This window comes from Pezoporus flaviventris, unplaced genomic scaffold, assembly GCF_033815535.1.
Source record: "Pezoporus flaviventris isolate CSIRO_AGI_PZ_B2104156 unplaced genomic scaffold, CSIRO_AGI_Pfla_v1 ptg000015l, whole genome shotgun sequence".
NCBI lineage: Eukaryota > Metazoa > Chordata > Aves > Psittaciformes > Psittacidae > Pezoporus > Pezoporus flaviventris.
In genome coordinates, this window is record NW_026892563.1 from 15808267 (window position 1) to 15821798 (window position 13532).

General features: G+C 42.0%; 1 protein-coding gene across 2 annotated transcripts in view; it reads left to right on the forward strand.

The window, feature by feature from the left end:
• Window positions 1-13532, forward strand: part of KCNJ6 (potassium inwardly rectifying channel subfamily J member 6) — a 178881-nt gene that overhangs the window by 144146 nt on the left and 21203 nt on the right. The gene's annotated exons all lie outside the window — the stretch shown is intronic.

The window sequence follows — 13532 nt, forward strand, 5'->3', positions numbered from 1 at the left end:
GCAAGCAACCCACATCTCATTTTTGTGGTTGTACTCCACTCCTCACTTCTGCAAGCCTGCTGTATTGGCAGAAGAGAGAGAAAGAGAGAGGATCTTCCAGGAGTGATGAGGCAGCCACTGTGATAACAAATACGAAAAGTACAAACAGCTCGTGTGATCAGCCTCATGCTCTTGCTACCTCACTCTCTCTCTGCATTCCCACCAGTCTCAAGAGAATTCAAGAAAAAGTCACAATGCTTTCTGAGATTTCTGTGTTTCCTGGGTTTGAGTTTTCATTTGCTGGTATTTCTGTGGAATGGAATTATTCTTTCATTTGAAAAACAGGATTTTAATAAATATAGGATTTTTACATTTCAGGCATTCCATTCTTGAACCTTAGCCAATAAAGAAACTCAATTTAAAGAAACATTCAAAACATGAAAACAAAGCAAAAATGAAAGAGATCCTCAGAAAAAAAAATTTCACTGGCTATAAGAAACCCACTTGAGATTACTAAGGAATGAGAAAATTTTATTTAGAAAACCAATTCAGGGGGAATATTTGCATCAGCCCCCCCTACCTCCCAGAAATAAATAATGGGAAGGGTAACACACACTCTTGGATATTTTCTGCCCTGCAAAGGATACCAGGTTGTAGTTTCTCAGGCTCCTCCCAGCAGTTTAACTTTACAAAGCCATGAACTGTACAAGTATTTTCCCCAGACAGACCTGATCAGGTCTTGATCTCACACCATGAGCACTAGAAGAGGGCAACTGCATAGTTAGGTCAGTGTGAGTAGAGGCCACTGTCATAGCAAGGGAAAGGGACAAGGCAGCTAAGACATCTGCTTCAGGACAGTTCACAGCACTGGCTAAGGCCAATAGGGGATCCAAAGCCCCAGAGATTTGTTACTGAAGTCATAGCTGCTACTAAACAGAGTTGGAAAAGGCCAGCATGTCTCTGATGTCACCAAAGGGATAGTGAGAATAAAGGAGGAAAAAGACAAGCTGAGGAAAAAAGTTGGGAACACCACTGCCTACCTCTGCCTTTAGGCACAGGCTTCCGAAGAAGATGAATGGGTTCAGGTTCACAAAGGCAATGAACACGGCTGCCAACACTAAATTCATTGGAGTAAAATGAGTGAAATTCTTTGCAAAACCAGTTCTAAGCAATTCATTAAACTACAACTACTAAGCTACAGCTACAAGCTACCCAGCAAGTCAATGACACATACCCAAAGAAGTCCTTTTGGTGAATAAGGCCAGCTACATGCTGGGCTGTGTTAGTAAGAGTATACCCTTAAGCTTGAGAAAAGTGACTGTTCCTCTCTGTTTACCAATAGTGAGGCCACCTCCTGTGTGCTGTGTTTAGTTCAAGGCTCCCCAGTATAAGATAGATACAGACTTAGTGGAACAAGTCCAACAGGACCACCAAGACAGTCAGATGCTGGAGCATAGGACACACACAAGGAGACGTGGCAGGAGCTGGAACTGTTCAGCCTGGATAAGAGTCAGTGCAAGGGAATCTTACCGCTGTCTGAACACCCCAGTGGGAGATTACCGAGAAGATGGAAGCTGGCACATCTCAGAAGGGCAGGGTGATAGGACAAGAGGCAACATGCACAAGCTGTAATGCAGGTAATTCTAATTAGGCACTAGGAAATAATTTTTTTTTTTTTCCATAAAGCTGGTAAGATCCTGAAACAGGGACCCAGAAGGATCACCAGGGAAATATCCGTAACTTGACTGTATAAGCCCTGAGCAACTCGAAATCTTTGGCTGTGCTTTGTGCAGTAGGTAGGGCCAGATGACTCCATAGATCCCTTCCAGCCTAAATTAGCCTGTAATTATAAAACTCAAAGCCAGCTCCTCCTAGTATTTTATAGATGTGAAGAACTGAATGGCTTTGAAAAATGAGTAACAGCTAACAGCTTTCATTGTTCTCACACATCACCATTTAAGAAATTGTGGTATATATACTTGAAAGCTGCTCTGTGGCCACCATTGAACCACTGGAGACAGTACTGCTTCAGAGAGGGGAGGCAGAACTGGGTAAGGAGCATGACTTCACTGATGTCAGCAGGCAGGCAGCATGTGCAACCAAGCTTTACTCCAGGAGGTCTAATGGAACAGGAAATTTTAAACTTGTAAGCCTGCGCTCCATCAGACAACCAGTCTTTGAAGAGTGATCCAAAGATTGCACTAACTCACAGCATTCCCTCCTTGTCTTGGATTTTGTCCCATTTCCCTGGCCACAGTCACTCTCTTTTACATTTTTCTGCCCCTCTAGACAGTGAGATTGAGATGGGCATCCAACATTGCTATGATCGTCTGCCTCTTTGTCCATTGGATGGGCTTTGTGTGATTCACACTGCCAACACAAAATCCAGTTACAAGCAATTGCTCCATTACCATTGTTATCATTATTGTTATCGTCATCCTTGTCACCATCATCATCATCATCACCACAACTGGCAGCCTTGTATCTAGCAACAGAGTCAAAACGTTTAAGTTTGTCTTTGGAGGAAGCCCTAAGGCACATCAGAGCTGACAACTTCTATTCCACGTTTCTGGCTGATGCGGGCTAATATGAACTGAAGAGACATGGATTTACCACTAAAGGAATAAAATCAATCTGACTATGAGCTGCCAGGCACCACCATAAGAAAAAAGATCTATGACTCAGCCAGTCCAGCTAAATTATGCTGGCACTTCTTTTAATCAGCTGTTAGGTTCCTTTTTTTTTTTTCACCCTTGCATAAGTATTAATTTATTACCCTTAGATCTCCAGGATGGGAAAATACCCCTTCTCTTTCCATAATTTTCAGATTCTTTTTCCATTAGTCTCTTTTTACAGTGAGAATACAACAAATGAGCTGCTTTTTCAGATCTAAGTGCAGCAATGATTTTCTATCTGCCAATAAAACCATGACAGATGCTGTGAAAAAGTGTAGAAGAATCCAAAGCCAAAGGTTTTGAGTCAGTCAGGGATTCTTGTCTGGCCAAAAATCTTCAAAGACAGTAGACATGTCTATACAGCTGTGAAGCAGGGAGGGTTAGATTTGCAGTCTGAGGAAAATGCCCTTTTCCTGCCTTGAGGCAAGGGCAGGCTTTTTTGAGAAAACAGAGGCCAGCATCTGCCTTCACAACACAACTGTCCCACTCTTTGCCAGCACCTGACTGATCACCTTACTGATCACAAGGCTTTGTGGGTGATTGACCTGGTCTCATGTTGTGTGCCCTTATTACAGCAACTCGAACCTTTCCAGAGCATCTTTGCAGAGTATTCATTTCAGAAATACAAGCTGGAAGTACCAGTATGTTTGTGTGTTGAGACCACAGCAAAGAGGTCTCTCACAGCACTTCCACCACAGTCTACAGTTTGGGGCAGGGCAGGAAGGGCAGCCAACACCAAGAGAAAGGGATTGATATCAGGGCAAGGAAGGTATCATAGCAGCTAGTGCAGAATGAGCACAACCCCACCCTTCACAACTGGCCTCCTCCAGGTTCTTTCACTGAAGAACAACTGCTCTGTTCCCCTTTCCGATTTTACAATTAAATTGTGCTTTTTTAATTCCCTTTCTGTAGCAGAGAATAATGAGACAAAGGTCTAAGTCCTTTCAAGAGAAAGCTTTCCAAATAGATCCATTACTCATTTTCCAACTTACAGTTGAATTAGAAACAGTTGAATGAAAGTTGCCTGTCTGCGCTCTAGAGCAGCTTATTTTATAACTGGACTCAAATTCCTCTTTAAGACTCTTCCCCCAGGGCTTGAACACAAGTAAAACAGGATTTTAAAATCCTGTTAAATTAGTCAAGATCCAGGGTTTAAGACCTAAGACATGAATCTTAACCTTGCTACATCTGCCTTCCTTTACCCTCCAAAGCAATATAAAATACAGTTCAAGTATTCAAAAGCTATCAGTGATAGAAATCTAGTTCAGGAACATCTACCAGTGTGTATCAAATGTTTAATATATATTTTTGAACCTGATCCAAAGCTCTCCCAAACCTGTGGAGTAGATCTCAGTCTCTGGCGGCCTTTGAATTAGGACCCTAAAGGAATAAATTGAGCTGTGCAATGCCTGTCAACTCCCTAATGGCCTCAGAGAAGAAGCAATTAAGACTAATTAAAAAGCAAATGAAAGATTAGAAGCAGATGTTTATGATCTAGATAAAGTACTCTTACTGGGAGTTTTGGCTACTAAAAGGGGACTTCATGACATTTGAAGAGACTCCATACATATGGGAAGAACGATGGTATCAGACTGGGTATCTTTCCCTCAGGCATGCCGTATTGCAGCACTCCTGCAGTTGTTCTCCACAGCCATCATTCTTCTGAGTACAGATGGAACAAGCTGTTCCACAAAGACAGCCCCAACAAATCTTGAATATTTCATCATACAAACTGTTCACGGCAAACACAAACACTGCTATGTATGAAAATGCTTGGTCCTTTAAAATACATCTTATTCTATCTCCCTTACTTATGTACTAAATTCACAGCCTCCTACCACACTTTCCATCTGTCATATGGAGTTTAGTGCATAATCTATTACAGAAAAAGGAACCAAGAGCTACTGTTTCATCAGGTATAGCAGGTCCATTACAAATACGTCATGATGATTTCATTTAAAAGATAACAGAACTAGAACAGAGAGCTAGGGACTCTTGTAAACACACACAGATATCAAGGCTCATCATCTTTATGGCAGCCAAGACAGAGATCAGCTCTATCTCAGAACTCTTTTCATTACACTAAGTAAATATCGAAAAAAAAAAAGTAAAATATCTCCAGGAGTTCTCCTGGAAATTTTTTGGAATTCTTTTTCCTTCAGAAGCAAGGAACTATCTTGAGCATGAGCCCTGTTTATAATATGAGGTCTGGACATCACTGTTCCAGCATTGCCATGCTCTTCTCCTTCCTATTTTTTCATATTCCCACTTTTTTTTCAGCAGACCCAATAGGCAGACAATCTTAATATTTCAAACAGTGTTCTGAAGAGCCCAACAGCCCAACCTGTGATGCCAAAAAGACAGCAGCCAAGTTTTACTGATGTCTACAAAGCAACCAAAACAAAACAGAACGAAAGTTATAAATAGTCATAATAATTTTTACCCAGCAACTCATACAATATCTTCCACCTGCAGGCTGCAGAATAGTCAGGGCATGGTCACCTAGTGCTGTGATTCTCCCATTCCCACATTCTTCAGTGAGTTTTGATTTCCAGCTTTATGCAATGCTCCACTGAGACATAAAAACCCATGTGGAGGGAACACAAAATTACCACATTCTGTTTTTTGGGGACGAAACACTAATGTAAATCTCCAGTTTGCAATATCGGGGCCAAGCTAGAGGTGAAAAGTTGTAGGCGGATTTGCAGCAAGTTGAAAGGAGGTTTGTGTGACTGAGGAAGACAGGTGTAAGGAATTGCAACAAAGTGGAGGGATGGCTCATGGCACTTAAAAGGCCTTTAGGTGTAGATAATGAACGATGCCTTTAACTTGCTATGTCAATACCCCATCTTATACATTAATATGGGTATAATATGTATGTGTGTGCATGTGTATAAAATGGCTGGATGAAAATATAAACAAAATATATAAGTTAATTCATTATGTCTGTCCATGCTCTGCTAAACTGGCTTCTGGTATGAGTTGTTTCTTCTGTCATCTCCAAAATTACCTAGTCTAAAAGCACCCCAGAGCCTCTGAACTTCAGAAAAATGAAGGCAGAGCAAAAAGTAATAGCCAAAACCTAAATGTATAAATATCCAATGCTCTTTCCACTGAATATGAACCACTGCTTTCATGGTTCATTTGGTGGAAATATGAGACAGATCATTCAATGCATTGGTGCTAAAACACATAGTTTTGTAGTCACAGAAAGGCTGATGGCTTGTGACCTGAAGGGAGCTGAGCAAGGCAGAATACAGCAGCCTGAACAGGAGAACAGAGGCTCAGATTGTCATCCTCCCCAAGGCAAGTTTTCAAGGTCTGGTTTGACTCTCAGCAGTCTATTCAACAGATATTGAGAGTGATGTTACCCAATTTTTATGGACACCTTCTATGTCAGACAGCCAGACACTTCTCCCGCTCTTCGCAGCCCAGTCCCTCAGCAGGACACTAAGTTTGTTTCCAGGCACCTGGCAGGATGTAAAGACACAAGAAAAGTGTGCACTGTCCTGCAGGGATGCAGGAGGTATCACATCACCCATGGAGGCCCAGGTAACTTTGAAGCAGCTGCAGTCTGCCCTTCAGTAGCATCCTTCAACCTCATTTCCCCCAAAAAGCTAGGACAAAGCTATCATTACCTACCAGGAGAGCAGTATACTTCGGCCAGATACCTTCCCATGTAAAAACATAGGATACAGAATGCTTTATCTCCACTATTCCAGCTATGCAGAAGTTAAGAAAATAAGGAAAATTCAATTTTAAAGAAATTTAATAGCCATTTCATTTGAGGATGGACATAACTCACTTAAATGGACAAACATACATACCTGTACATAACATACCTGTAGACTGTTTAAGCAAAAGGAGAAGAAAATAACACAGAGCAGGAAGAGGTAAACTGTCAGTAAGATTAGCACTCAGTGCTGTGAAAGCAAAACATCGCAGGTTGTCTTATAAATCCATATTGGCATTTATATGTGTTATAATGTCTTTATCGTGACACCCTGTAGCATCACATTACAACTGAATGATGAAGCCATGCTGATATAAAAAGGATATTCCAAGCAGGTAGTGGTAATACACAGCAACTGTATTTTCTATGTAAGTCATGAAATTACAATAAGCTTAGCCTAGATAATCTTGTAAAAGTAATATTTGCACAGGGGTAGCACGCTTCTGTTCTCCAGACTGTAACATATTGAAATTCCATTAACATGAGTCTGAAAGGCCTGGTGCTAAAGGGACCCTGAAAACAGCTGTAACCTGCCAAGGAAGAAATGCAATTTTCTCAATCAATTTTTTAACCACAGATTGTTAAAAAACACTGAGTTTGTAAGATCGCAATAAATACCAGGGAAAGTGTTTGTGCAGAGGCCACTCACCTATACATGGTCACCCAAATCCCAGGCAAAGTAACACATGAGGAACGTGGTCTTTTCATTCATTTTATGGATATAGGGTTTACATTTGTGGAAAGAAAGATTAAGGAAAAGCAGAGGCATTGATACAAATCAAAATATACTTGCTAACACAGAACATCTTGCAAGCTCAGAGGCCGATTTCTACATTCATTGTCATTCTGGTTATTAGTTAAGGGTCAATTAACTCCTCCATCACAGACCAGTAATTGTGCTAAGAAAGAAAGTAGCTGCTTTCTGCAACCTGGCATAAAGTATTTAGAGCATATATTACAGTTAATATAATTTTTCTACCAGTTTGAAAGTTGTATAAGTTTGTCAAGGAGAAGGAAATTTGCTTGTGAAGAAGTTTTGTTTACAGCACAAAATAATTTTGATAATAAAACACAGCCTTTTTCAAGGTACCCCTATGGGCTGCCATCCAGAGGGCACTTGTTTAGAGTCCTGAGACCCTAAGTGGAAGGAGTTGCCAGTGTGGGTGAGAACACCCTGAGTCCACTGAAATCAACAGAAAGAATGTTGTTGCTTTGAGTCAAGTCACCAGGGCTTATTACATTTGCATAATCACAACACTGAGATTTTATTGCATCCAGAACATAAGATAATACACTAAATCTATCTCAGATACTGTATTTATTAGGTTTTCAAAGCAGGTTTTCTGCTTCCTCCTCTCTTTCTTGTGTTGGAGTAATTGAATGCAAGAGCATTTGATTAAAAAAAAAAAGTACCATGTGAGCAGTACTTCAAGCCTAAATATAAATACTTCAAGCTCTAAATCTGCACTCTCAAACTGTGCATTCTGTTCTTCTCTTCCACATTGGGATAAGATGTGAGGGGGAAAAAAGTGTTCAGATCCAAGCCTTTTGACCTCATTTTGGCTTTGGGTTAGTCCCACAAAGAGAAACTAGGAACAAGCCCAGTGAAGAAGCCATGCTGCAAAATTAAGACTTCTTCAGTGGGCAGCAGTGAGAGGAGCAGAGGGACTGAAGCTTCAGAGGTGAAGCTTCTATTCTCCTGCTTCAGAAAAACAGACCTTTCAGCATCAGCCGTTTCCCAGCTGCTGCAGCTCACACACAGCATCGCGCTCACCCAGCAATGCTGCCTCTGCCCTCCAGCTGCCCTTGCTGCACTTGGCTGCCTGCACTCGTGCCAGCTCTGGGTAAGTGCTAAGCACGTGCCGTAAGCCAAGCCATAAATTAAAGGGCTGTTTGCAGCACACTCTCTCAGCCTGCTGGGCTGCAATGTCAGAGGCCAGTTTGAGACCCCCACATGACTCAAAGCCCAAGAACCCTGGAAAGGGAAGTTTCCCATGCGACAGCAACACTGCGTGCCCCCCACCCCACCCCGAAAAGGGAACAGCATTGTGCAGCCTTGAGCTAGGACTCGGGTCTGGCCAACAAGAATGAAACAGACCTTATGACTGGATCAGAAAATAAATCTCTGGGCCGTTGTATTACAACAGACAGACAGTGGCATGACCTGGATGAGAGAGGAACTCCCTCTCACCTCACCCTCTACCTCTTTGATTTTGTGTCTGATAAAGCGAACACACATTTCCCCTATACTTGAACTGTACAACTCAGTAACAACTTAGACTAATTTTGCAGGCAATTTGCATGGATGTGAACAATTACAGAGAAGGCACGTCAAGAGGTAATCTAGCCCTGCATCTAATGTTGGTAATGCACTTAATAATAACAACCTTACTCTCCTGGAAGAGAACGTTAAACCTGTTCAAAATACAGTATTTTTTTCCAGATGATAGTATTTCTTCCCTCCTACATCTGATCTACCTTAATCATCTGACTCCCACGTAACTGGCTCGACTTCAATGACAGTCTCCTCTACTTGTTTAAAAGTCATGTTATTTCCACTGCCATCAAAAAGGCATGATTTTCGAGTGAAGTTATTAAGTTTCCAGTCCAAGGAACAGTGTGTGGGTGCTACTGAAGTAGAGTTTCAGGAACGAAAAAGAGATTCCCTCCTTTCTACCAGAGGATTGGGTCTTCATTCTGTCTGGGGCCTGAAGACACCTTTCCTTAGCACAATTTTTTGGCTGTCTCCAAAGAAGTGAACCCAGTGATCTAACCCTGGCTCCATCAGAAAGAAACTGAAAATCTTTCCTCTGTGTGTCCTTCATGGTGCTGGATGAACGGGAAAATACTCGGCTATTTTAATATGTAATAATAATTTTATTTATAATAATAATAATTTATTTTGGCTTGCTTGTGTCCAAAGTCTTCTAACCAAAACATTAAAGACATTGGACGATGTATGAACCCAGGTTTCCCCTGGAAACCATGCTGTCTACCCGTCTACAAACCAGTCCAAGTGAACCTGATCTACTAGAGCTAAGAGCAATTATGTCTGATCCACATGCCTGATCCCTACACAGCTGCTAAGCCGCTCATATGGGACACAGAAAAAAAAAATTGTAATGTTTTCTGGGGAAGCACAAGTGAAAAATCATCAATTCTGACCTACAGCTTTTCAGCTCAAGCTTTGTACCTGTGCTGACAGCATCATGGAATTTAATAAGCTTTACTGAGTTCCAACTACATTTATATCAGCCCCCATACATAAGTATAGACTTTGTCAAATGACAGGGTGTTTTCAATTTTGTGACTCTGACCTGAGCTACTGGCTGAGAAATTAATCTCAAACCAGTTCTGTTTTGTGGGTTTCAGATTCTTTTCCACACAGATTACTTAGCAGCTGTCAAATCACTGCTGAATCCAACCTCCCTGAAGTTTACTTCATTAGCTGCCCTTTCGCAAGATCTTTCAGCTCTGTTCAGTCCCTCTGAATCCAGCAGGATGAGTAGACAGAGAGAAGTTCCAGCTGTTACAGTAGGAAAGGTTTATGAAAACTGTATTATGCAGTACCTACACTGCTAATGAATGAAATCCTCCAGGTTCATTCTTAAGAGCTATCATTGTTTCGAAATCTCTCAGAGCCCTTTAATCAAATTACAGCCTTCATTCAGCTAAAGATTATATTTGATGGTGTGTCAGTTTCACATACAGGTATCTGTCACTTTTTGACAAGGCAAGAGAGAAAAGAATAGACAAAAGGAAAAAGTAAAGTTTTCTATCTTCCCGACTGCCCTCCCTTAAGACAAATCTGCCACACAGAGGTCAGATTTACATTCAGCACAGATTTACCTGAGTTGACCACCTGAAAATGCTGAGTTAATTGTACAACTGGTAGCAGGACTGTTACCAGTATCAGGACCAGAATGGCTCAGGACACGAAAATTTATTCACATCACTTGAACATGTGAAGCTTGCTCTGCTCCTGTAGCTCGTACTGATGTGCACAGTTCAAAATTTTTCCAGCTATTGCTATTCACATCCTAGGTTGTGTTCCGGTACTGACAACCTACAGGTACACCCTTACAGTTATGCTTCTCCATGCTGCCGTAAAACACTGAGACTTAAAAGTAATACTTTCTGGAATCAAAACGTCTTCCTCAAGTTCTCCATGACACACCATGAAGCTGTACTAACCTATGAGGCAGAAAGGGCATGTCTGCTCCTATTCGAGACAATTATCTACAGCTTCAGTTTTCCGTCACACAGATTTTTTGCTCAGCCTGGATGCAATTTGTGCTGCTCCTTGCATGGCAGTCCTTCAGGAAAGTGCTGCATGGGAGTGGGTTCGCAGCAATCTATGGGTTAGCATAGAGGTTTTGTCCCCTCAAGCAGTACAATGTATCAAAACCTAATGCAAAACAAAGAATCAGCCCTACACTCCACGTGCTTAGATGGCCATGGCCCCTGAAGGCTTCTCCCACTGAGGCATCCACTCCACTCATGGGCGACCCAGTTGACTCTGCTTCCTCACGCTTATAGCAAAAGGAACAGAAAGGGAAAATTCAGGCCTGTACTTTTGTCCTGTCCCAGCAGCTCATGTACCCAGGGGAAAAGAAAAGATGCTCTTGACCATCAAGTTGCAATTCTGTCCCTCAGATTTCTCAGTCCTGGGCACTGTACCGCTGTACCACTGGCCCTTGCTGATTGCCCCAAGAAGGAAGATTCCTTTAGTAGGTGATGCTTTTCCTAGGAAGAAGTGTTGCCTCTTGGTCTCATTACTGTCTACACAGGGAGTTCTTTTTTCTCCCATTCTCAGACAGATCTCTGCTGCTGAATTGTCTAAAGATTTTATGCAGCACAACTGAAATGTATCAGAAGTGGTCTATAGCCTCTCTACATGAGAAGAAGAGTATGTCAGATGTGATGTCTGGTTCTTTGATCCGTGCTCTTCTGTATTTGCATTAAAAAGACAAGGTCAAAAATGCCTGTCTGGCACTTCAAATGAAAACTACTGAGTTTTAGTTGTCATTGGAGTTTATTCCTCAGTTTCTTGCCTCTGTAAAAATAGGAAAGCTCCATTTGGACTATCCTTCCCCAGGAAGGAAATGGTCTATAGTTATTCTGCTCTCAGGTAATAAGCACCTTGAAAATAAGCATAGGTTTTTATTCTTGTTGTAGAGATGAAATGATAGGTAAGATGTGTCTCTGGAAGTGCTTCAGCATAGATTTGGCCCATGGTTTTATGCCTTGCTAAACTTCATTGCATTTCCCAGGTTGGAGATGAACTATATAGGCCCAAAGTCAGGCCATTTGAGAGCCATCAGCTGTGCTTAAGACCAGTCCATATGTCTAGATCTGGAGAAATTTAAATAAAATAGGTTCCTTCAAGTGAAAAACAGCAATAACCTTAAGCTCATGAGTGGAAAACATCCAGTCTGTATCAGAAGAGCAGGAAGCCTGTCTAGGCTCTTGAATGATGACAGAATTAAGCTGTAGGAAGTTTAAACTATTGCTATGTGATGGCACCAAGTTGTAACAGTGACCACTCTGATTGCCTATTCACTGCTGTTTCCTTTTATAGATGCCCTGCTCATGTTGGTTTCCTGTGGGCTTGTGTTCTCATTAGAAGGGTAAGGCAAACACAGTGGGGCTCAGGGGTCCCTCCATCCATTCAGTCCCTCCTTCAGTGTCTCTCCGTGTTTTCGAGTCAGATGGACTTCAAACAGCAGATTAAAACTGGACAGCTAAAGCTGTTTACTGCCTCCTGCCAGCCTCTTCTTCTTTCTGAGAAATGTTGTCACAGTTGATGCTGGTTTAACGGACACAATTGCTGCTGCACCCTGTGGTTTTCCAGGGTATCTACAAAAATCTTCCAAAACCCCTGGTTTGAATCTCATAAGCATGGAGTTAGTAAGTGGGTGCACTGAAGGGTTTGGGTAGATGCTACAACCCACAGACTTAGCCTTTAGTTTAGTCTCCCCTTTGCACAGTAGATGCACCAATGCCCCACTGGGTCAGTATCCCCCTCAGATGCCAGAACAGCTGGTGCCTAACTCGGCACAGTGTTCATTGACCAGAGCCATGGGCCAGAAGGTGCAACCCACACCAAAATAAAGGAACTGACTCTTCAGTCGTAGCTGAGGCAATCAGTTGCAAGGAATCATTTACCCCTCACTGCTTTTTAGGCCTTCTTCCAAGTAGGCAGCCCAAAGTAACAAGGACCCACATGTCGTGACTGTGTGGAGGAACGGTGGCAATGCATAACACCACTTGAAGTCTTTCAATGCGCTTCCAGTCTTGGGAATATATTGCCTATCAATAGCTTGTAAAATTATTTTTGCTGTCAGCCCACAGTTCCAAAGCAGTAGTGACTCAGACTCAGGGTGTATGGTTACACCTCTCATCCTACTTCTTCCCCAGAAGCCTTTGCTCCAGACATACCAGGGCTCCAGGAAGATCCCTTCTGGCTGACCCATATTGCCCTGCAGTTCCCTGGGACAGGGAAAAACCTCCAGCAACAGAAGGAGACTGCTTTAGTGCTCTTTCACACCACTGAAGCAGTACAATGCAGCATTAACACATGGAACGATCTAGTCTATTAACTTTTAAAATTAGCTTATCAAGGGAGATGGCAACACTTGTGGGAAAACAAGGCATTCAAAGCTGCTTGCAAATCCAAACTGTCCTCCTCTAAAGCATCATACCTCATCAGCTATACTTGTAGCTTTCTTTCTTAGATATGACAGTGTAAGAAGTCTGTGAAGTGAATTTTCTTCTGCAGCTGCCATCTTAATCTCTATCTTTCTCCTGTCAGCAACAGAGCCACAAGCTACAGCATTATTCAGGAGTTTTGCAGTTTCAGGCCTCTGATTGTGCTCCTTCTTTTGTGATATTTGTTACAGCAATTTAGTTCAAAGTACAACAATAACCCAAACAGCAGCAGGCCTGCCTGATGTGGCTTGAACATAGCACTGTATGCAGTGGAGAGCTATTGTGATATTGTTGCTAGGTATTGCAGAGTTCGTGGAGCTGAATTATACATTTTAGATATTAACAGCAGCTTCATTACCTTGGGCTGATTTCCTTTGAACGAGTTCTTTTGTTGTCACTCCATATGGCACACTTGGATTCAGAAACACTCATGT